Source organism: Mobula hypostoma, chromosome 27 (assembly GCF_963921235.1).
Source record: "Mobula hypostoma chromosome 27, sMobHyp1.1, whole genome shotgun sequence".
In the NCBI taxonomy this organism is placed as follows: domain Eukaryota; kingdom Metazoa; phylum Chordata; class Chondrichthyes; order Myliobatiformes; family Myliobatidae; genus Mobula; species Mobula hypostoma.
The window spans coordinates 10877136-10902458 of NC_086123.1; the positions used below are offsets into that span (position 1 = coordinate 10877136).

Sequence of the window (25323 nt, forward strand, 5' to 3'; positions counted from 1 at the left end):
AAATCAAGTGAGCAGTAGTTCGATGGGCGAAAATGCCTTGTTAATGAAAGAGGTCAGAGGAGAAAGCCAGATTCATTCAAGCTGACAGGAAGTTGACGGTAATTCAAATAATCATGCGTTACAACAGTGGTGTGCAGAGGAGCGTCTCTGAACACACAACATATTGAACTTGAAGTGGGTAGGCTAGAGCAGCAGAAAACCACAAACATATGTTCCTTCAAAACCATTAAGTAAGTGGGAAAAAAAGAGTGCAATTTGAAAAGGTTGATTTCTATTTAGACCAAATCCTAGTTCATTAAACTTCACACTTTGGGACTTAAAGTCCTGCTTACTCACTAACCAGGTGTAGCTTATTTTCCATCTTCAGAGTAAGGCTTCTTATAAAATTCATCTGGAGTTCAGCAGGCTGGACGTCAAGGTGGATGTTTCCTTTGCTTGAACAGAGTCAGCACAATCCTCACAATCCGACAAAATATAGTGGATATGGCCCTGTCCGTCGTGGGTAATGCCCTCCCTATCATTATGCACATCAGCATGAAGCACAGCATCCATCCTCCAGGATCCCCACCACCCAGGCTATGCTCTCTCCTCGCTAGTTCTGTCTGGAAGGATCCTCAGCACCCACACCACCAGGTTAAGCAACAGTTATTACCATTCAACCAATCGGCTCTTTAATCAGAGGGGAGAACTTCACTCAACTTTACTCGCCCCATCCCTGAACTGTTCCCACAATCTATGGGTTCATTTTTATGGACTTTTCATCACAAGTTCTCAATATTTATTGCTTACTTATTTGTTGTTATTATTTCTCCTTTTTCCTTTTGTATTTGCACAGTTTGCTGTCTTCTGCACATTAGTTGTTTGTCCTGCTGGATGTGGTCATGCATTGATTCTGTTGTGTTTCTTAGATTTACTGTGTATGCCTGCAAGAAAATGAATCTCAGGGTTGTACATGATGACATATAGCGGGAGGAGAAGATCACGGCGCGATGCAGCGCGCGCAGCCTCTCCGGTGATGAATATCTGTAATCTGTCAAGTAGGATGCCGTGCACAATTCTGATTTGATGGAGGCAGACGTGAAAGCAAGGAGGAACATCTGGTGAAACTTCTGAAATGCCTGTTTCGCTGCCGCTTCTACTGTGTGAACTGAGATCGCCGGAGGGGAAGGCCCCGAGTCCTCGGCTTTGCCTGCTGCTTGGCGGCCGGGGTCGGGATGGAAGCACTCAGCAGAGATGGTGCTCGGTGCTTGGTTTCGGAGGGCTGGTAGGAGGCTCGAAGTTTGCGGATGGACTAGAGTCAGACTGTGGTCAGGTGCTTCCAGGATGCTGCATTGGCAAGTTTGCGGCGCTGGAAGCTCATGGCAGGGAGAGTTTCTCTCTTCTACCATCTGCGTGAGATGATGGGCTATCGGGAATTTGAGACTTTTTTTTACCGTGCCCATGGTCTGCTCTTATCAAATTACGGTATTGTTTTGCACTGTTGTAACTACATGTTAAAATTATGTGGTTTTTGTTAGTTTTAGTCTTGGTCTGTCTTGTGTTTCTGTGATATCATACCGGAGGAACATTGTATCATTTTTAATGCATGCCTTTCTAAATGACAATAAACAAGGACTGAGTGTCCTCATAATCTAATTTATTTTGAAATATGAAATTCAGAATAAGGTGTGTGACATTTAGGACTGAGGTGAGGAAAGCATTTTTCACTGAGAAGCTGGTGAATTCATTGTGATCCACACTGAAAATCATTATCTGGACATGATTGTTTTCACTGGCAATGTAGCTGAGGGAGACAGGAAAGCTTTTGTTTTCTTACAGTTTCTTCCACTCTGCCTGCCTGATCCAACAAAATCAGGTTTTTTTGGGAAATGTTAAAAAAAATCAAATCATTACATTTTGCCTACACTCTGCAGTACTGGCTCTGAATTACTGCATAACATTAGCATAAGATAATGCCATTTGAATTCATTTTTGTGCTTTCTAAGTTGCCAACATTGTGTTGTCTGTTCCAGCAAAGCATGGTTGCAACTAACAGATATCATTTAAAGTAGAAAAAGGTGCTCTTACTGTGTAAACTGTATTTTCTGTCAAATTCTTATATTCCCTGGAAAATAAATTCATTATTTTAACTGTAGTGGAAGCCTTGTGAGTCAAACATTGGCAAGATGCCACCGTCAAAAAGGTTTTAAGATCTGTGTGACATGCAACTTTATTTGAATTACCTGTTCTGTCGCTACCTCATGTTGAGCAAGACTGTTTAAACATTTCACAGTTCTGCTGTTGGGTCAGATTTAAAAAGGCAGTTTGACTTGCACACTGTTAAATAATACCCACTTTGCGGATTGTGATACCATTTAGCTTGGACAATCTGGAAAGAAAATCTACCCCAACATGTACAATCTCTCATTACAGTCCTTCATTTTTTTTTGCTGCATGATACCTTTTATATTCTGTTATACTAATTGATCAGTTATTCTCTGAAGTGTGAATTTTGGGGATTAATTTCCTCTAATTAAAAGCATATCACTTATTAAAAACTCATTTGATTTTTTTACCAGTGGAAAGTGTTTGCAGAACAGTTGGAGGATGACTTGATTTGCAATAAGACGAGCTGAAACAATTGGTCAATTTGTTATATTTGAGTAGAATCATGCTCTGTTAAAACTTTGCAGGTATATTTTTACAAGCTCACCTTTGACTTTGCTACAACTTCAAGTTCAAATTTAATTGTCACTCAACCATGTTCATGTATGTAACTAAACAGAACAGCATTCCTTCTGAGGTCATAGTGCAAAACACAGTGCATATGGCCATAGACAGCACGCAGCACATATAGTTACAATAGCACATACAGTCATAAAATATTACAGTCACAAGTCTCTGATTAGCATGGTCCGATGATTAATTGTGCATGGGATGTTATCCAGGAGCCTACACGTGCAAGCATTCAGCAGTCCCACATCCCCCATGGCCGCAGATGAAGGTAATCCAGCTTGTCCTAAAGGGAACAGATACTAGAGAGCAGCACCCATGGGAGAGCCAGGTCCCAACCTAGCCCAAGTTCTTGCTCACCCACCATGCCTCTGATCTCTCCCACACCACCTCCCTGGGTGGCTGTAACAGGCAGTGCCACATTATGAGGACCTAGCCTGCACAACAACCGAGGTCAAGCAGCTAGCCAATGAACCGATGAACGGGACTTGCATATTTCGTAGTACCAATGTCTATCAGGGTCTTGCAGTCACAAGAAAACTGGTTAAGATGCACATTTGCACCTTTTGTTGGACCCAGAGAGGCTGATGCAACCAAGTGTGCCAATATATTTACCAGAAATCCCTTTTTAATGTACTTTGGTGGATAACCTAATTAAGTTTCGAGCAATGGTGCAGTATTGAGGAATTGTGTGCACCTTGGATAGAATCCAGGTCATCATACAGATGGCTTTCCCCAATTTATCTTCAAACCTCTGAATTCAACATGTTCCATTTCAAAATTATGTACATATTTTTAATGGCATGTGTATAAATGGGGTAACCATACGTGATGCAGCCTTTCTCTTAGTACTTTACTAGTGTGATATTTTGAAAGTAAATCTCTGTTGACAGTTTAGACCTTAATGGAATCAATAAAGAAACTAGTATTTCTAGGGTTATTATTTGGCACACTCTGAGCTAAAGCTATGTTATTACTCAAGCAATTGGTTTGGTCTCATGTTATATTTAGGCTCAATAAACTATAGGGCAGTTAATTCTATGTTTCCAGTATATTTGCATACTAAGGTTTCGTTTTTCACTGTAAAAGGCTCCAGATACAAAACAGCTCAACTTAGCACCTGAAGATGCTCACACCATTATTAGAAAAATTGTTCGTATTATTAGCAGGCAAAACATTACAAATTTATTGACAAAACTGCATGCAAGATGACTGGGTTCATTGCTAAAACCATCACTAGGAAAATGGCTAGCGTTATCAAAACAAATGCTGCCGACGTCAATGTGGAAAATACCAAGAACATTTCTGGGATTATAGGTGATACTATTGCTAGAAAAATTGGGAACACTTAATGCAGGAAGAATGCTTAAAATTATTGGGTTTGTCATTAATGTCACAAAAACATATTAATATTTTCATCACCAAAATAGCTAATACTATCATCAGCAAATTGGTTAACATTGCAGTAAGGAATATCTTCATGAATTTCTCCGAGTAAGATTCATACCATTTGTATGACATCCAGAAAGATGCACGACTAATCTGTGTTTTGAAGGTAGGTCATGGATACTTAGCTTAACCTTGCAACTAATGTTTCGACATTTGTTGAGACCTTCCAGGATTTTCTGTTGTTCTATCAAAGTATATTTTTGTATGCAAGTATAAACCGTGCACCTTTTAACCTGATTGTTACAGGTAAAATGGCTTGTATGAAGTTTTCTTTGGATTTCCAGCAGTCCATAACCAGCGTCAAAGCTCAACGGCAGTTTGGGGTTAACTCAGTGTGTATGTGATGTGGATAATTGAGGGGAGGAACCTTCACAGACTGTAGTCAACAATGCTGCCTTTCAGCTGTTCAAACATCAGTCTTCTAATTCCACACATGCCTTGCTGATTGTTTGCTGAGATTTAACTGAGAGACAGATGTTGCCACATCAGCCACTACGCTCCACATGCAGTCCAGAGGTGATAGATAGGCCGTTTCTCTTGGATTCTCAACACTGTGCTGGGGTGAATAACCTTTCCGATCCTTCCCTAGAAGGGAAAAGGCCTAGCTAGTGTTTCTTTAACTACTTTGCCGTGGTTAAATGCTTTAACTATTTTAAATCCAGTGGACTCCAGTTAATTCAGACACATCGGGACCGAACTTTGGTCCAATTAACCAGCTGCTCCAATTAGCTGAAGTTTTATGTTAATAGTTAAAAGGGTATTAAAAAAAAGCAAACTACCATTTAATTGAGTAACAAATTATGTATGTAAATGAAATACAGAACAAATTAGAAGGCTGACAATACTACTACAGTACTATAAAACTGTGTATTGATTCTTAATAGTTATCAACGGAGGAGCTTATTATGGTGTAGACTGCCATGTTCTTTTGATTGATTGTAAATGAACAAATTAGTGTAGTGAAATCATTTCAGTTTTACTCCTAGACATTTCTGGCATTTCTAAGCCTGAATGCTTGAAGCACATTGAGCAGAACATTTCTGAATCGTCTTATTGTTTATTTATTGCAAAATATCACTAACAAAAACCATCTCCTTTTAAATACAACTGACGCTATTTAAAAGCTGTTCACTCGACTGCCACATAAGTGCACATGACTGATGCTAGTTAGAAACTTTTTGACACATTTCTCCTGTCCCAATTAAACAGCACGGCGTCCCAAATAAATGAAGGGTATCGCGGCTATTTTCTCGATTCGTTTTTGCTCTTTAAGAGTTGGCTCAAATAACCAGCTGCCTCAATTAACCAGAATCCACTGAGTTTGTAAATTGGTCCAAGTCAAGTTTATGTTATATGCACAACAACACACTTTATGACTTCAGACTGTCAGGGTCATTTAAAAACTCCTAATTTTGCTCTGCCCCATCTTTGAAGGTGTTTAGGGGGGCCTCAGCAACTCTCACCCCTATCCTGAGGGTTGGATCTCAAAATTCAAAGAAAAATTATAACCAAAGTACGTATATATCACCATATAGGACCTGAGATTTGTTTTATTGGGGGCATTCTTAAAAAATTCCAGTAACCATATTAGAATCAATGAAAGACTGCACCAACTGGGTGTATAACCATTCTTCAAAACTCTGCAAATACGAAGAGAAAGAAGAAATAATAATAATAATAATAACAATAATAACCAGCACTAGAATAGTCTGAAATTTCCTAGCAATGGAGAAGTGAGTGGCTATGCCCATCCCTCAGCTTTTACCAGCTTAGGCTGACAAAAAATAAAAATAATAATAAATAAATAAGCAACAAATAGTAAGAACGTGAGATGAAGAGGCCTTGAAAGTGAGTCTATAGGTTGTGGAAACAGTTCAGTTGTGGGGGTCCCTGATGATAGACGTTGCTTTCCTGTGACAATACTCCGTGTAGATGCACTAAATGGTGGGGAGGGCTGTACCCGTGTTGGCCTGGGCTGTATCCACGACTTTTTGTAGGATTTTCCGTTCAAGGGCATTGGTGTTTCCATACCAGGCTGTGATACAGCCTGTCAATATGCTCCCCACTACACAACTATAGAAGTCTATCTAAGTTTTAGGTGTCATGCTGAATTTTCAGAAACTCCTAAGGAATTAAAGATGCTGCCATGCTTACTTCGCAATTGCACTTACGGATCCTCTGAAATGATAAAACTGAGTAATTTAAAGTTGTTGATCCTCTCCGCCTCTGATCCCCTGCTGTGGGCTGGCCTATGGACCTCTGATTTCCTTCTTTGTCTTGTTGACTTTGAGTAAGAGGTTGTTGTTGTGGCACTGCTCGGCCAGATTTTCAATCTCTCTCCTATATGCTGATTACTGGGTGTCATTATACACCAGTCATTGAAAGTGGGCATGCAGGTACAGCAGGCGGTGAAAAAGGCGAATGGTATGCTGGCATTTATAGCGAGAGGATTCGAGTACAGGAGCAGGGAGGTACTACTGCAGTTGTACAAGGCCTTGGTGAGACCACACCTGGAGTATTGTGTGCAGTTTTGGTCCCCTAATCTGAGGAAAGACATCTTTGCCATAGAGGGAGTACAAAGAAGGTTCACCAGATTGATTCCTGGGATGGCAGGTCTTTCATATGAAGAAAGACTGGATGAACTGGGCTTGTACTCCTTGGAATTTAGAAGATTGAGGGGGGATCTGATTGAAACGTATAAGATCCTAAAGGGATTGGACAGGCTAGATGCGGGAAGATTGTTCCCGATGTTGGGGAGGTCCAGAACGAGGGGTCACAGTTTGAGGATAGAGGGGAAGCCTTTTAGGACCGAGATTAGGAAAAACTTCTTCACACAGAGAGTGGTGAATCTGTGGAATTCTCTGCCACAGCAAACTGTGGAGGCCAGTTCATTAGCTATGTTTAAAAGGAAGTTAGATATGGCCCTTGTGGCTACAGGGGTCAGGGGGTATGGAGGGAAGGCTGGGTTCTGAGTTGGATGATCAGCCATGATCATAATAAATGGCGGTGCAGGCTCGAAGGGCCGAATGGCCTACTCCTGCACCTATTTTCTATGTTTCTATGTTTCTATGTTTCTGTGGTTTGGCCTACGACAGTAGTGTCATCAGCAAATTTAAATATGGTATCAGAGCTGTGCTTAGCCAGACAGGCATAAATGTAACTTGAGTAGAGCAGGGGGTTGATTGGTTCTCCAGCTTGTTCTGACCCAATATTCTCCAAGCCTTAAGTTACCAGAAAATTTGGAGTATTATGAGTCAGCCACAATGACCTGGAATCTTAGAATGATACGAAAGCAGAGCATTCTGCCCAATGGGTCAGAGCCAATGCTGAGGCAAACAATCTCATTAATCTCTTCCTTCCTTGTGGCCATGAATCATACTGAAACTCAATGACTCCCGTGCTGTATTTTCTCTCCTACTTTCCTGTAAGTCGTAGGACGAAATCCACCTTTTCATTCAAAGTTAATCATGGACCAGTGCTTAAGGATGCCCCATCGAAAATATTGCTTCAAAACTCTCTTTGGAAAATTAACAGACATTATTTTCAACTTGGGTGAGAGACTGCTGCTCAGTTAGATTCTTGGTTCAGACACCAAGTAACTTAGCTTCTTGCACTGTGCATTTTGCACAATTCCAGCAGACTTTGAACATTTCCAACTTGATGTGAAGGCTAAATTAGCAAGGTGCTTAAAAGCAAATCCAAAATTCTCTTGATGTACAGCAGAACTCAGAGCCGGTTAAAATCTCTTTTACCTTTTGTGTAAAAGAGATTGTATCACTGGTTAACAAGAGAACTGTCTAATTCATTGAATAACATGATGTATGGTAGTCCCTTGGATTATAACATATTATAAGATTTTCAAAAAACATAAAAGTCCCAGAAGTGATATGATCGAGCAATCAGTCCAATCACCAGCTGATTGAGTTCCTAAAACTCCAGTTCCAACATTCAAATTAATTAAGCAGTTCTTGTTCTATACGTATTATATTTTGTAATGTGGTGCATATGGGTAAACTGCATAACAGCAGAATGTTACCTGACTGTGTTCAATTAGATTTGCCATATTGTGAAGCAGTGAGCAGCCTGCTACAGTCGTCACCTTGTTCTGGTTAAACGCTGTGAGAATGCGATTAAACGTAATTGATCACGTGGTGTGAACATATGTGAAGGTAGAAAGTGCTCTCACACATTCCAAAATCTCTCCTTCTTTCCTTAAAGCCAATTGTTCTGGAATATTTACACAAACTCATCTGACCACCAAATGCATCCACAATAACCAGAATTACTTTTATTTAAAATGCATCACGCTAACAGATAACGTAATTACATCTCGAAACAATAGCAGGCATTTCCTTTTCAAATAGCTCACTCGCCAAATGTTTGAATACTGAGAGATCTACAATCTATTTGCAGTGTGGTCTAATATTTCAGAGTCTATTTGTACAGGAATCTTGCATGGGTTCCTTTTGGAATCTGGAATTTAAAGAGGTTTCACTTGGCCCAATTCAGATTAAGCCTCAGTGATAGATTTTTTTTTATTTAAATGCATTTTTCCTGCTGCTTAATAGAACAGTGCAAACCTACGATAATGAAAGTCAAAGTTGAGAAGTAAAAGATTCATTGAATGCAGATATAAATGTAAGACACGGAATCATAAAATACTGAAAATATCCATTACCACTCTACCTCATTCTGTTGTGTTACCTTACTTGCAATTTAATCTCCCCTTCCATTCACTGTGTCACAGATCATCCCTTTTGTTCTCTTTCCTATTCCATTGCTACCCCTTTCCAGCTCTAATGAAAGATTATTAACCTGAAGCTTTAACGTTTCCTCCCTATATATTAGCTCTCTGAGCCAGCAATCTATTTCCTTGATCTGCAGAGCAAGGAATAGGCCGGAATATCAGGAGAGTATTAAAGTAATAATGTTGGGCAGTTACATCGACGTGGAAAATGGACTTCAGCTGCTTGTAAACTGAATCAAGCAGCAGATAGACAGTGCAATTGAGCTGGAAGTAGATACTGTACTCATGGAATGGTGACACGGAAATTTGTGCTGCAGTCAAATCTGAAAGCAAGGCTTTGGTTTACACACAGAGAATGTTGGAAGAGCTTAGTAGGTCAGGCAGCACCGACGGAGGGAAATAAACAGTTGACATTTTGGGCCAACACCCTTCATCTGGACCAGAGAGGAAGGGGGCAGAAGTCAAAATAAGAAGAATGGGGAGAGGGGTGGGAATACAAGCTGGCAAGTGATAAGTGAGACCACGTGACCAGGTGAGGTAGTTTCAGGAAAAGATGGAAAAACCATTTGTGGCAGGATCCAAAGGGAATGGTTTTCAGCTTCCTAATATATCATTTATATCAGTCAGTCTGATATATGAACCTCAGTTTGTGTCCAGCTCACCCGCTGATGCACAAAGGTCACCAGGTCAATCGAAAAGAAACCCAGCACCCTTAGGCACCCCAGGCCTCAGCAACTGTAATACACATTGAGTACAGGTTGCTGTGATCCACGGAGCACTGTGGCACCATGGTGCTCCAACATTTGAGAAGACTTCTGGAATGGATGTGATTTCCACAAGAACCATAGATATTTTCCCTTTGGTTCAACGGGCACCTGTACGCGGAGGTTGAAACCCGAACATCAAATGCTGAAGTTAGTGAGTCCGGATGTCGAGCCCGAAAGTCAAGGAACCCCTGGGTCCGACACGAGCAGAAGTCTGAGGCCTGACGATTGCAAGTATGGGCCAGGTTCTGGAGCTTGAGGCCTGATGTCTGTGAGTCGGAGAATACAGAGCTAAGGACTGGGGTCAGAGGCCTGGAAGTGGGCTGCAGGCCTATATGTGTGTGTGAGTAGATTAGTGGGGAGAGGGAGGGAAAGCAGCTTGTTTTGCTGCTGTTGCCTATGCTGTTGAGCTGAATATGATGAGCATGCTTTGCTGGTGCAGAATGTGTGGCGACACCTGTGGGCTGCCCCCAGTACATCCTAGGTGTGATGGTGGTTTACACAGATAACACGTTTCCCTGTGTATTTTGATGTACGTGTGATAAATAAATGAGTCTGAATCTGAATGACCTTCTTGGATGCACTGTCGTGCATCCTGAATTGGATATCAGTCGAGCACTTTATTCACTAGCGCAAAATCACTGCAAGCATGAAGTGTTTTCTTTGGAAAATACATCAGTCTATTTGGATAATTTCATGAAAAGGAAGTAATTGATCAATTGGTCAATGAGCAGTGGAAGTGGACATGTACCTGACTATTAAAAAAAAGAATAATGAATACTAACTCACTGTCTGAGAGAGATCTATGGATTTCATCAAACGTATTTGATCTAAACTGTAATGTGAGGTAATGGTGAGGTTGTGGTGAGACAGAGATGCATAGCACTGTGAGAATCATGAAGGATGTGAGCTATCAAGGATAAGGTTAGATCTTTGGGAAAGCACTGAGACAGCATGAAGTTATCTGTTTGTTTGTTTGTTTGTTTATTTATTGCGAGAGGCAGCACTTAATAGTCCCTTCCGGCCCTTCAAGTCATGGTGCTCAGCCATCTCCCAGTTTAATCCTAGCCTCATCACGGGACGATTTACAATGACCAGCTAACCTGCCAATGGATATGACGTTGGACTGTGGGAGGAAGCTGGAGCACCTGAAGGAAACAGGGGGAACGTACAAACTCCTTACAGGTAGGGGTGGGAATTGAACCCAGGTCGCCTGTACTGAAAAGTGTTGTGCTACCCACTATGCTACCGTGCCCCCCATAATGGTAAGAGCAGCCTTTACTATTAGCTGAGTCCTCTTGGGAGATGATTCCCCTGCCCTGTTAACTTTGTTTCTCAATCCACAGATGTTGCCTGACCTACTGAGTATCTCAACGTACAGCGCCTGCAGTTCTTTACATTCTCATACCTGGTGATTCAAGGGTAATGGTTGAATAGATGGTAATATGACCAGGTGAATGGAATCCACCCATGTTGGATAACACAGATCAGAGCGGGGCATTTGGAAAGGAAGTGAGTTAAAAAGACTTGGGTTAATCTTGTAATTCTTGCACTGTGATACATGCCGGTGATAATAAAACTGATTCTGATTCTTCGATTCCTATTCATAAGCTAATGGAAGATTTCAGCATTACTTTTATCTGAGTTTGTCTTAATTGAAATTTGAATATTCTGTGTACATACATCTATTGATGCTTCTGGACACATCTTCAGTGATGTTCCTGGAATCATCGGCTGTTTCGGGTCTTTCAACATCATAGAACCTCCTCCAGGTGACCCAGCCGGGGCTGATCAGACCCCAGCTTGTGTCCAGATGGCTAGCTACTTATGACTCCATGGCTCCCCTCTTTTGAGCCACAGCCATCTTGAGGCCCTCTCTGCCGCATCGGTGGTACTGCGGATGGCTCTTCTCTTCCTCTCTCCCTCGATGCCCAAAATGCTGAAGGCTCTAACTAAGGAACGGGCTACGAATGCCCTACAACCAACCTCCACTGGGAGACACCTCGCTCTCCATCATGGCTTGTAGCTTCCCATCAACCTCTCCCTTCGCCGTTGCCTCCAGAATTTGGTTAACATCTTCATCAAACTGCTTCCACAGTGAAGTCATGTTAGCTGCAGGCCATTTGATCCGCCTTCTGTTAGACTTAATGTTAGAGGGATTAGTTTGCAACACTTGGAGGTTCCGGGCACTATGGGGTGACTCCGGGCCTGGCCCCTCCTTCGTCTCACCAGGTTGGACACCTGCTCAATGTGCATCGATAAATCCGGATAGAAAAAGTAAATATTTTTGAGTCAAAGAAAGGGACATCCAAAATCAGAGAGGGAAGGAGAGGAGACTTAGTAGTTGAGGTGGGGATGCTGAGAGCTTGCTGGTGGGGGCAGAGGGTGAGGTATTGATGGAAACCAAGATTAGAATCTGCGTTTTTACTAATGGATTGATTAATTGACTATCTGACTGAAGAGCAGCTAAACAGATAAGTAGTGAATTACTGCTAATGATGGTCTTGTAAACAAAGGGTTAATGTTTCTGTACTGTACCAGTTCAAGGGCACTGTAAGAGCAATTAAATTGTTGCTTTAATTGTTTCTATCTTATGAAGTAATTGAAAATAGTAAGTGAAAAAAACAAAAATGTGTACAATTTGGAGCAATGAACAGGCCTTGGATTAAAATATAAATGCGTATTTTCTCCTCTCCTTCAGATATAATTCAGTAATGCTTTCCTCCTCGTAGCCCAATGACCTATGATATTATGTTCTTTTATCCTTGTTCTTTACGCGAGCTTCAGACAATATGCAGCATGACGCCAGTTAGAACACACTAGTATTGTCTATCCTTGCCCCTGAGGAGAAAGCCTTAAATGTTAAAAAGCACTCTGAGCATAAGGGAGTAAATAAGTTGCCAACAGGCGCCTTGGAGCCTCACCAGAACTGTCAGCTCTGTTCTTTAATTGTCTAGGTCGATGAAGTGCACAAGCAGAAAATGGAGCAATCAAAATCTACACTGACCTCAGAGTAGCAGGCAGTCTCAATGGAGATGTGGGCAGTTGAAGTTGGTATGTCACAAATCAATCTGCAGTGTTACAATTAGCATTAAACACCTTCACACTAAATGCATGATACACAACACTTTGCGATGGATCAATGTACAATGAGGAGTGCCTGCTTTCCATTATTGATGATGCAAATGGCACTTTACAGTGTTTTTGTTTCTCACAATTGCACTGAACCCAACAGACCCAACAGCTCAAGGTGTCCTATGACAGGTCTATTTGTTAACTCCCATCACTGAAGTAGCAGCTTGGCGGCAAATCCATTACGAGGGTGTTAAGGTTAATTGCCTCTGTGAGTTCTTTACAAAGACCGCAGTAATCGTATATACTCTTCATAACAGAAGAGTAGGTTCTGTAGCTAAGTATTTAGAAATTGCCCATTGATTTGAAGCTACATTATGATTATTATTATCCAATTATTCCATGTCATCCTTGTTTGAACTACTTAAAATCCCATTGCAGTAGCTTTAGTATTGACGTGCAAAATTCCTTATTTTACAGTATTCTTATTATTGCAATGAGCTTTTTTTACACATAGGTTTGTGGAAATAAAGTATGTTCGACTAAATTCAATCAAAATACTTTATTCTTCTATTTAAAAATGATGTATTTTACTGTGAGTAAGACATATTAGTGTTTGCAGTTAGAAGACAGAATTGGCAGAACTTGCTGCTCTTTGACAAGTTTTCATGCTAAGCCAGGCCTGTGGGTTTGTGATGTTAAAACCAACCACCATAGAAGGGACTTCTGACCCATAAAGTGTGAAAAAATGAAATGAACATCTTATATGGCCTCCATGTAAGATAGTCATACAGCTGTGTTTGGCAAGTTTAATGCCATTCATGGACGCGACCAGCCCGAATATTTGCAAATTAGTCACTCGTTACACGATTAGGTTTGCTTGTGCTGTAAAAGTCATGGACCACAGCTGCCAGCTGTATGTTCTGTATCTGTGTCGTAGTGCAAGTTACATTAACAACAGACTCATCATTATTAATTTCTGTCTGTTATTGTTTCCTTCTGGGTATTTGTAATTTATTTTCTGGTATGACCCTGCTGACCATGATACCTCCTGCACTTATTGCTGGAGATGTTTTGTCAAAGATGATTAAAGGATTAAATAAGCTAATGCTGGCCCAAATCTTCTTCTCTCTAATTTTGGTGTCAAAATGGATATGTGTATTAGAGATGCAATGGCAAGCGATATCCTTGATGAGTGCTTGTATGCATTTAGTGCTAATAGTACAGGATTGTACGGTGTAAGGCCATATGACATAAGAGCAGAGTTGGTCTATTCAGCCCATCTAGTCTGTTCTGTCATTCAATCATGGCTGATTTATTTTCTCTCTGAACTCCACTCTCCTGCCTTCTGCTTATAACATTTGAAACCCTGGTTTTATTATTATACTATGATTCTATCTGTTTTCTACAGAGCTGCAAAAAGACTCAAATAACATGTGTTGAAATTACACCTGGGTAGGTGTAAATCTGAAGTCTGTATTTTAAAAAATATCTGGGGTTGTGAAATCAAATCGTCAAAGCTAACTGATTCATGGTAGAGGTATTCTGATGAAAATGCATTGACCTTCTTCCGCATGTGGTGCCTGACTTTCTGAGTATTTCCAGCATTTCATGTTTTTGTTTCCAATTTTAACCTTGTGTAATATTTTGCTTTTCTTTTAGTACTTAAGTGATTGAAAAGACAGTGATTGCAGTTCATACAATCTTGTAACATCTGGTGACCTTCATTCTCTAATGTCTTTACCATGGTGCCTCATAAAACATAATACCTTTTACCTGGAACATTAGTGTCATACTGACTGAAATTAAGGCCGTGTTTGTTATTTGTAAGATTGATTTCATTTACTTCAGGGTTGCACCACTACTTTACATAAACTCTCTGATTTACTGCACATGTCAAATTATTTATCCAATAATAAAATTTTAACCTGGGCTATGCTGGTTACAGTTTATACGTGGTTTCATGTAGTTAAGAGTGCATTGACTATCTTTTATATTTTACTTGTTTTAAAGCATACACCCTCAAGCTGCCTTTGCTGGTGCCTGCTCTAATACAGTATTGTCTCTGAGGCGTGGTTAATCTGCCGGAGGTGTGATTCAGATGACTTGAGCCTCTCTTGTCTGTCTCTCCTCGAATGAAGGGATGGAATGTCCAAAATGTCTGGCAGATAATTGGGAACAATTTCCAAACAAGAACAGCAAAGCTGTTCTGACGCCAGCCTTTGTTATTTCAATTTGCAGCTTTCGAGTCAGTCCATAACTTGAGAGGGGAGTATGTCTTCAAAGGAACAAGCAGAACTTCAGTGGGCTGAAGGTCTCCTTCTGTAGCTGTGCTGCTCTGTATTTTTGATTACTGTATTCCTTTCCTACCCCTGATCAGTTATATCTTAAGAAATGCACAGCAAATGTCATTTTTATCTGCATTTGCTGGAATGCAGATTTTTTCACCACGAGGGACTATTGTGAAGATATGTTGCATCACTTAAAAAAAACAATTTAACTCTTTCATGGTCCACTATCATTTCCAAACAGAAGTTTCCATGCATTAACAGAAATTCAGATCATTGTAGCCAAGTGACAAGTTTTAAGAGGGAGGAATTTCTTCAGCCAGAGGGAGGTGAATCTGTGGAATTCATTGCCACAGACGGCAGTGGAGGCCAAGTCATTGGGCTTATTTAAAGTGGAGTTTGATAGGTTCTTGATTCGTAAGGATGGCAAAGGTTACAGGGAGAAGGAAGATGGATGGGGTTGAGAGGGATAATAAATCGGCCATGATGGAGAGGCGGAATAGACTTGATGGACTGAATGGCCTAATTCTGGTCCAAAGTCTGATATTTTTATAGTCTTATCATTTCTGCAGCTAATTACAGAGTGCTTGTAGGCTCTCCTTTATTTATTTCTCGTACATTTGGCTAAATGGCTGACTAGTGGAACACTTTATCCCATGAGGAGCTTCCCTCGCTGCGGCCGGGTACTGAAAGGCTCTCTGCAGTCCACAATGCATCTGTGTGCGCTTTCTCAGCTTGGAGGTGCCCCTCAGCTGAACAACTCAGAAAAGGCTGCGGATCAAACGAGCGCAAAGGCAGCTGGGAGCAGGGCAATGAAAGCTTGAGGAAGAAGGATGCCCAAATTAAAACAAAATCAGGACTCTTGTTTAAAAAGTGTAACCATCGATGTTGTTTGGTGTATTTGAAGGCCTCTTTTTTACCATGTTGGCTCATCTCTAGTCTTTTGTTCCTTTATCTTCAATACCACCTACTTACTATAGAGTCTACTGAAATCAAAACAGATGAGGGCAATTTTGGCTGTAGAATATTTTTTCAAATAGAATCAGAATCGGAATCAGGTGTATTGTTACTGACAGAAGTTGTGAAATTTATTTCTTGTGGTAGCAGTACAGTGCAGGCATAACAAATTACTGTAAGTTACTATAAAAATAAACACTGCAGAAGAAGTATGTAAGCACACATTTCACTTTAAGTGGAAAGCTTGATGATAGGATGGAGAAGGAGCACACGAAACTACAATGAAATTATTGTGAATCTCATTCTGTGTAGTAGCCTTAATTATAGACATAATCATAAACACACGAGATTCTGCAGATGCTGGAAATCTGGAGCAACTCACACAAAATGCGAGAGGAACTGAGCAGGTCAGGCAGCATCTATGGGGAAGAATAAGCAGTTGACATTTCAGGCCGGACTCTTCATCAGAACCAAAAAGGAAGGGTGGAGAAATCAGGATAAGTTTGGGGAAGGGGAAGGAGTTCAAACTGGCAAGTGACTGGTGGAGCCAGGTGGGGGTGGGGGGGGGGTGGAAGGAGTACAAGCTAAAAGGATCAATGAAGCCAGGTTGGTGGGGGAGAGAGGATGAAGTGAGAAGATGGGAGGTGATGGGTGGAAAGGGTAAAGAACTGATGAAGAAGGAATCTGATAGGAAAAGAGAGTGGATCATGGGAGAAAGAGAAGGAGGAGAGGCCAAGGGTGAGGTGATAGGCAGATGAGAAGAGAAGCGATGGGGGGGTGGTGGAGAGGAGGAGGAGGATGATTTAACAAAATGAGTAGAATTTAACAAAAAATAGAGAAATCAATGTTCTTGCCATCAGGTTGGAGGCGATGAGACAATATGAGGTATCGCTCCTCCAACCTGAGCATGGCCTCATTGTGGCAGTAGAGGAGGCCATGGACCGATTTGTCAGAATGAGAATGGGGATTGGAATTAAAATGGTTGGGCACTGGGAAATCCTGTTTGATGTGGATGGAGCGAAGGTGCTTGACAAAGTGGTACCTCGATTTACGTCTGGTCATTCCAGTGCAGAGAAGGCCACATTGGGAGCACCGGACACAGCAGATGACTCCAACTGACTTGTAGGTTAGGTTGTCACTTAGACTGCAGGAGCAGCACTTCATATGGCATCTGGGGAGCCTCTAACCAGATGGCATGAACATCGATTGCTCCAACTTCTGATAATTTCTTCCCATCTCCTTCCCTCTTCTTCCAATCTCCACCCAGGCTCCCCTCTTACCACTTCCGTTCTCACCTGCCTATCACCTCCTCACTTGGTTTCTCCACTTTCCCTTTCTCTCATCCTATCCTTCAGATTCTCTTCTCCTGTCAGATTCCAATTTCTTCGCCCAGTTACCATTTCCACCTATCACCTCCCAGCTTTTCACTTCATTCCCCTCTCCACCACCCATCTGGCTTCACCTATCACCAAGATTTTACCCCTTCCCCTCCCCTCACCTTCTACTTCTGGCCTCTTCCCCTTTCCTTTCCTGTGCTGATGAAGGGTATCAGCCCGAAACGTCTGTTTATTCCATTCCATAGTTGCTGCCTGACCTGCTGATTTTCTCCAGCATCTTGTGTGTCGATCTTGGGGAAAACTCTGAACTGTAAACTAAATAAGATTGATCCCATATCTGCAAATGAAAGCAAAAATGGGTACAATATTTTACATAAAACTCATAGTTATACATAAATATAAAAAAGATTATTTCAGGTTATTTCACCAAGTCCCTGAGTATTGCCAACCACAACTGCTTCACACTTGCAAGGCATCAGGCCCATGGTAGGGCTCTGAAAAGCCTGTGTCAACCAACTGGTGGAAGTGTTCAAGGACAACTTCAATTCCTCACTGCTGCAGTTGGAGGTTCTCACCTGCTTCAAAAGAGTGACAATCATACCAGTGCCCAAGAAGAGCAGGTTGAACTGCCTCAGCGTCTATCACCCAGTAGCACTCACAGCTATGGTGATAAAGTGCTTTAAGAGGTTAGTTTAGGCTAGAATCAACTCCTGCCTAAGCAAGGACCTGGAGGCACTGCAACTTGCCTATCGCCACAATAGGTCTTCAACGGATGCAATCTCCCCGGCTCTCAGTTAGTCTCTGATCACTTGGAGAATAGCAATACCTACGTCAGACTATTGCTTATTGATTAATTCAATCATACCCTCATTTCTAATCAACAAGCTCCAAAACCTGGGCCTCTGTACCTCGCTCCGCAAATGGATCCTTGACTTCCATGCCAGGAGACCACAGTCTGTGCAGATCGGAAAGAAGCAACAACATTGCTCTCAGTGTCACTTGATTATGGACTTTGGGAGGGGGAAGTCAAGGGAATGTAACATTACATGGAATTACAGTTTGTAGGCAGCTTCTACAAAAGCAGGTTATATACCCCAATCCTGGTGAGATCCCTTTCTCCTTTATCATCAAATTCCATCAGCCTCACCTTCTGCTCCCTCTTTCAGTCCTAACTATGCCTTGAGAAAAAAAGAGAACCAGCTTGCTTACCATTTCGTCAGAGTGAACTCTGCAGTTCCAACTTTTCATGTAAACCCTCTCCAAAGATTCCATACCCTTGCTATAAAATAAAAATTTTAAGTAAATTAATAAATTGCTTTATTATTGTCATATGTACTGAGGTACAGGGAAAGACTTGTTTTGCGTCCCATTCATACAGATCAATTCATTACAATAGCACTGAGGTAGTACAAAATAAAATGAAAACAAGTGAGGAATACAGTGTGTTATATTAAAGAGAAAGTGTAGTGCAAGTGAGGTGGTTTGTGGGATCAAACGTCCAAATTATTGCATTAGGGAATGGTTCAATAGGCTTATAACAGTGGGATAAAAGCTGGCCTTGATCTTGGTGGTACAATTTTTCCAGGTTTGCCCAATAGTAAAGGGGAGAATAGATAATGTCTGGGGCGGGTGTGGCTTTTGATTGCGCTGGCTGCATTACTGAGGAGGTGAGAAATGTAGATAGACTCTATAGAGGGAAGTTCTATCATGAGCTGAGCTGTATCTTCAACTCTCTGTAGCTTCTTGAATGCTGTCACAGGCTGAGCAGTGGTGACATATCTGGATAGGATGCTTTCTGTGGTGCACTGATAAAAATTAACGAGGGTCAATGAGGAGATACCATATTTCTTTAGTCTCCTGAGGGAGGAGACGCACTGGTGAGCTTTTTTGGCCGTGGCATCTATGTGATTAGATCATGACAGGATATTGATGATATTCACTTCTAGGAACTTGGAGCTTTCCGCCCTCTCAACCCCAGCACCATTGACATAAACAGGAGCATGTACACTGGCCTCCTTCCTGAACTCAGTGACCATGTCTTTAGTTTTGCTGACATTGAGGGAAAGGTCGTTGTCATGACACCATGTAACTAGGGTCGCTATCTCCTTCCTGTACTCTGACTCATCATTTTTGAGATATGGCCTGCTAGAATGGTATCATCTACAAACTTGTAGATGGAGTTAGAGAAGAATTTGGCCACATAATTGTGTACAAGGTATGCCAAAAAGGAAATGGATTCTTGCATTTGTCATATTCCTTTCGTTATATCCCAAATTCCACCAATGAAGTGTATTGATTGTCACAGTTGCAAATTCAGTGAGCACTTTGCAAATACAGCCAATGCTGTAACAAGCTGACAATCAGTTGAACAATTTTGACAGAGGGCTCAGTAATGGCTGGAAAATGGGTCTGGTTGTAGTTGTCCCTTGATGAGTGAAGATGATTGTAGTTGTTTGAAATAATCATCCTCGCTCCAGGACATAACTACAGGAATTTCTCAGGGGAGTATCTGCAGCTGCTTTATCAATGAACTTCCTTTCTTCAGGAGCTTAGAAGTGGGATTGTTTGCTGATGGTTCCATTGTAACTCCTGTAATACTTCAACATCAGTGTAAGTAATTTTCATGTCACGTAAATGCCAGGCAAGCGCCATCTCTAAGCAAGAGGAAATCTAATTGCCCCAATATTCAGTGGCATTACTGTCGTTGATTCCAACCTGACCCACCTTTCATTATTACTTTCTGTTAAGTATTGTCTAGGAACATAACTGGAACAGGTACATAAGCAATGTAATTACGAGCACAGCAGGTGATGAGTGTTCTCTGAATATGATTCACAGCTTTCCACACTATACCAAGTACAAGTCACAATCATGATGGAATATCATCCACCTGCCTTGATACATTCAGTTTCAACACCACTCAAGAGTTCTGCCACCATGCAGGGAAAAAAAAACAGCTTATTTAATTATATCTCAAAGGTATAACTTGTAATTTACAAACTCACAATCTCAACCACAGAGACGGCCATCGCCGCAGTCACATCAGAATTGAAGCACTAGCAAGTTCAATTTTACTTAGAGATACTTTATCGTACATTATTGTTGCTGGATTCAAATCCAGAAATGTCTTCTCCAAAACCACAGGGGAGTACATTCACTTGAAGGTTAACAGCAGGCAAGAGATGGGAAGGGCAATTAGAGAAGGGGGATAAATACAAGCCTTGCTATAAATCCACAGATCCTGTATGTGGTTAAACATACATTACTGTTATTCTCCCTAGTGCATTAAAGGTTACGGGGAGATTTGAGTTAGGTATTCAAGAATAAGAAGTGTTTTCCCAAAACAACTAAGGAAAATGTGATTTCACTAGCAGAGAGAAAGTATGGTTTAAGACAATTAGCCAAAAAAGCAGAGGGAGATGAGGAAAGTATACTTTACTTTTTAACAGTGTGGAAAGTATTGCACAGAAGACTGGTGCAGCGAATATTCTTGAGAACTTCAAAGAGTGGAAGAAGAGATACTCTTGAAGAAATACTTGGGAGGCCATCTACATTGGTGTGCAGAACATAGTAAAGCAGAGCATTGTTTTAATGATGAGAGATTGGGTGATTGCTGATGTGCAATGAGGACTAAATGCCTTTGTACACAAGTTGTATGCAAGCACAGGTAGTGATTGGAAAGGAAAATTTTATGTTTTTTTTAAAATCAGCTTCTTCCAAATATGTTCATTAAAGAACTACAGATTTCTTGCAATGTCAATTGTAGCTTTGGCATTTGGACAGAAAGTAAAGTAACGTTTGCTTCATCAATTCCTTACAGGAGGCATCTGATTTTCTAGAAATTTATGTCATCCACTTAGGGGAAGTAACTTTACTGCAGCATTATCTCATTATCTGGTAAACCTTGCACTGAAGCAGGAAGAAACTGTACTTCTAGACATGAGTATTTATGAAAATGGCATCTGAAAAAACAGCCTGTGTTCTAACAAACAGAAGTTCTGTGTGTTAATTGAAGGAGTAATGGACTCAGTGGTTGGACAGAAAAAATGCATTGCTTAGCTAATCATTTCTGTTAAATCATTGCTAATGTTCTAGTCTTTTCCCTGGTGTTACAATTGTTGGAATTCAGAATGTGATGTCCAAGAATCATTCACAGGTTAGGACTGATAGACTGTTCTAGCATGATTAAGACATATAGAATTATTTTATCTTAATGTGTTCATTCTTGTGTGTGCATTTCCTTGGGAGTTCATTTACAGCCACGACAGTGAATAGTTTACTGAATTAGATCCTGTAAAGGGAGTATTCTGGAGTTAGATGTGGATCTGGCAGTTGTTAATTCAGACATGAGCCAGTCTTCAGTTCTTAAAGTGGATTGTAAATTGCAAGCAGAAAATTGACGTTAAGAGCATGGCTTTGCAGTGCCTGTGGCGCACAGGCTTCCTTCAGACTAAGAGATATGGTTTGCAAAACGGTGACCATGAGATGTTTGTATATGCCTCAGCCTAACACTCAGATAATGAGGTTATGTTAATTGGCTTGCGTCAACTAAGGCAACATGGGTAAGTTGTTTGCAACGTTATGACTGAGTTCAAGCTGGCAGACCAGGCTGATGCTATCACTCAGCATGTCAAACATGGCCAAAGGTGTAGTAGCAGTCAGTAGCTGATCTATTGTGTACTCTGGCATCTGGCTCTTTGTCTTCAGAAGTTTTTAGGATAGCTTTGTCAGCAGGGGTGTTTGAACATTTAGGGGTGTCTCCCACTGAAATTCAAAGGAAGCATTGTCAGCCCGAAGGATGGAGCGACTAATGTCATTGTAACTATTGAGTTTGTATTAAATCACCTGCTGTTAGCTTTGATCCTGACAGTATCAAAATGTGATTTTGGATTTGGGAGCCCCAACCAAGAGTGTCTCTAGAAGAATATTTGTTTGTTAAGATGGATAAAGACTTAGATGACTGCAGTTTCTCCATTTTCTCCAGTGATTTAGTTGCAGTCACAACAGATCCAATAAGGCCAATTAATGGTTTAAAAATAAACATTCTCATTGATTCTCATGTTTGATTCCAAGGTACAGTTTTGCTGCGGATTCACAATCTAGCACAATAATGAACGTGCGTCAATTTCAGGAAATGTAGTCAAAGTCAAGATTTATTGCAATTATTTAAATGTAATCTCATTTTGATACCCTTTAGTGATCTGAATAAAAATGGTAATTTTCTAAATAAGTGTTATAAATCTTTCCTTCGTTTACCTTTGGTAAAAATCAGGAATAAAAGGCTTTTTTGAACAATAGAATTGTGACATTCTTGATGGAAGCACAAAGCTTTCTTAGCTCTGCACTGTCCCTTTTCCACTTTTCATCTTCTCCCCCAGTGAGGGATAGTAAATTGTGCATTCCGTGAATGAAAATTGAAATTCTGCAATCTATTCAAACTTCAGGTAAACCGGGAAAAAGGGTGCCTAAAGTTAAGGCTTTATTTAAAGTTATTGGCGTGTAAGAGTACAAGATTGGAGCGAGCAATTGTACTGCTTTCTCCAAGTATTGATCTTGCTTCATTGATCTGACCATACTTATGGAGCAATAGTTGCATGATCCATGAGGGTTAAACTTTCTGGAAACATCAAAGTTGCCTTGAGGTCAAGGAAAATAGTAGCTACTTTCAAATGTCTTTAAATTCCTACGGACTCACTTACAAGGACTCTACAACTCATGTTCTCAACTATATTTACAGTATTACTTGTTTCATTTGTACTTGCTCAGTTTGTCTTCTTTTGCATATTGATTGTCAGTTTTTGTTTGTAATTTTCATTGATTCGATGGCATTTCTTTGTTCTACTGTGAATGACTGCAAGACAATGAACCTCAGGGTCAAGTTGTTGCTGTGATCAAAGTCTCAAGAGAGGCACCAAAGCTGGTGATGTAGAAGTCTTTATTCATCACAACAAACTGGCGACACTCAGACACTCATGGAGAGGCTCTTGGTAGCAGCTCACAAACACAAAGGTACATCACAATTTTATACCGTTAAGATCAAAGGTACAATACAATTTCAATAGCTACGATGACATTGTTTACTCCAATAGTTTGGGTTGAAATATGGTTCTTTTGAGATACATAGTGGAAGCACATTGTAATGGATAATACGCCTCTGTAGATCCAAACGCTTTTGGGGAAAACTAGTTACACCAATATTCTAAAACCTTTTGATGACAGAGCGTCGAAACCCAAAATTAATGTTTTTAGGATTGTCTCTGAGGACAGAAAAATGATAAGTACACCAAAACTATTGATTGCTTATACCAACACACATGAAAGTTGCTGGTGAACGCAGCAGGCCAGGCAGCATCTCTAGGAAGAGGTGCAGCCAACGTTTCAGGCCGAGATCCTTCGTCAGGACTAACTGAAGGAAGAGTGAGCAAGGGATTTCTTTCTGGACCTCCTGTCCCATGATCCTCTCATATCCCTTTTGCCAATCAGCTGTCCAGCTCTCGGCTCTATCCCTCCCCCTCCTGTCTTCTCCTATCAGTTTGGATCTCCCCCTCCCCCTCACACTTTCAAATCTCTTACTCACTCTTCCTTCAGTTAGTCCTGACGAAAGGTCTCGGCCTGAAACGTCGACTGCACCTCTTCCTGGAGATGCTGCCTGGCCTGCTGCGTTCACCAGCAACTTTTATGTGTGTTGCTTGAATTTCCAGCATCTGCAGAATTCCTGTTGATTGCTTATACCTATGACTATGTTTGGTATGCTAAGTGACAACATCCATTTGCTCTGCCAACTTGCACTCAATTCACAGTAGTGTAACTACTTAGCCATATTGCCTACTTTGATACATTCCGATTAATGGAAATCCTATTGTTTTAACATTTGACTCTATCATTTTCAATCTCTGGAACACCCTGTGCTTTTAATTTCAATTTACTGCTTGCAATTTTAAAAAATACTGAAGGCTAATTGCAAGTTTGCTCGACTCATTTACACTTACAGAATGAAAGCCTGGCTCTCGTTCGAATTAATACCTGCTATATTCACATCACTCCAGAATACTCCCCAGCGGGTAGTATATGGTGACATTTATGTTCTTTGGTAAGAAATTTATTTTTAACTTAGAAAAGCAGAAACTTTGCACTGTTGCTTAATGTATGACCTGGGCCTCTCGCAAGTTTTGGCAGGGTGATTACTTCTGCAATGGTCTGAGTTTTTTTCCCCAACAGTGACTCTTGTAAAGAATTGGACCAGGCAAGAGGCCCAAGAAGTTGCAGGAACTCTGGAAGGATTGATATCCGGTTCAGCCTACAGTTTGCACCTTTTCTTCCAGAAGGAACTCAGTAGGCCAGGCACTGTCCAGGAAAAGAGTACAGTCGACATTTTGACGTTTTCACTTTTCCTGAGCTGAAGATGATTCTGAGTGATTACATTCCTCCTGGCACTTCTGTTGCCAGGATCACATTCTAAATCACAGAAATATTTTTTCTGCTGTTCTGAATCTCATTTTCCCCTCGTTCAGAAAGGAACTCCCAGAAATAATCTTTCCTAGCCTGTCTCCGTTTATTGACCTAATCAGCCCACCTGCTCCACATCCTGCTACATGGCACGCTTTCCTTGAAGGGATGGATGCAGTAATTGCTTCAGTCAGTTTTAGACAGCATCAGATGCGGCCGAAACTCCTGAAATTCCACGGCACCGTTGTGTGCGGGTGCACTAGGCAGTATGGCTGGTGTTTCCTTGATGTCACAATTATCCTGCTGAGGTTTGTGCATGCACTTCAGATGTGACCTGCCCTAGGTCAGGCTGATGCATAATAAACATCCCAGCAGGCTCAAAATCAACTCCGTGTTCCAGCCAGTGCAGTCGTAAACAAATTCTGAAAGTCACAACTGTGACTGTCTCATTGGCTTCTATTTCTCTCTGCAGATGGCGCTGGATATTTCAATTTAAATTTGAGCCTTTGTTCCTATTATTTCTTAACTACTAGTGTTTAAAGTAATGGTTA

General features: G+C 41.0%; 1 long non-coding RNA gene across 1 annotated transcript; it reads right to left on the minus strand.

Moving 5' to 3' along the window:
* Nucleotides 1-17511: 17511 nt before the first annotated feature.
* LOC134338619 (uncharacterized) lies at nucleotides 17512-25037 on the minus strand. The gene is made up of 3 exons (XR_010016263.1): nucleotides 24900-25037; nucleotides 18536-18605; nucleotides 17512-17663 (listed from the first exon to the last, which is right to left on the minus strand). It is a non-coding gene; the product is annotated as an uncharacterized LOC134338619 (long non-coding RNA).
* Nucleotides 25038-25323: the final 286 nt, after the last annotated feature.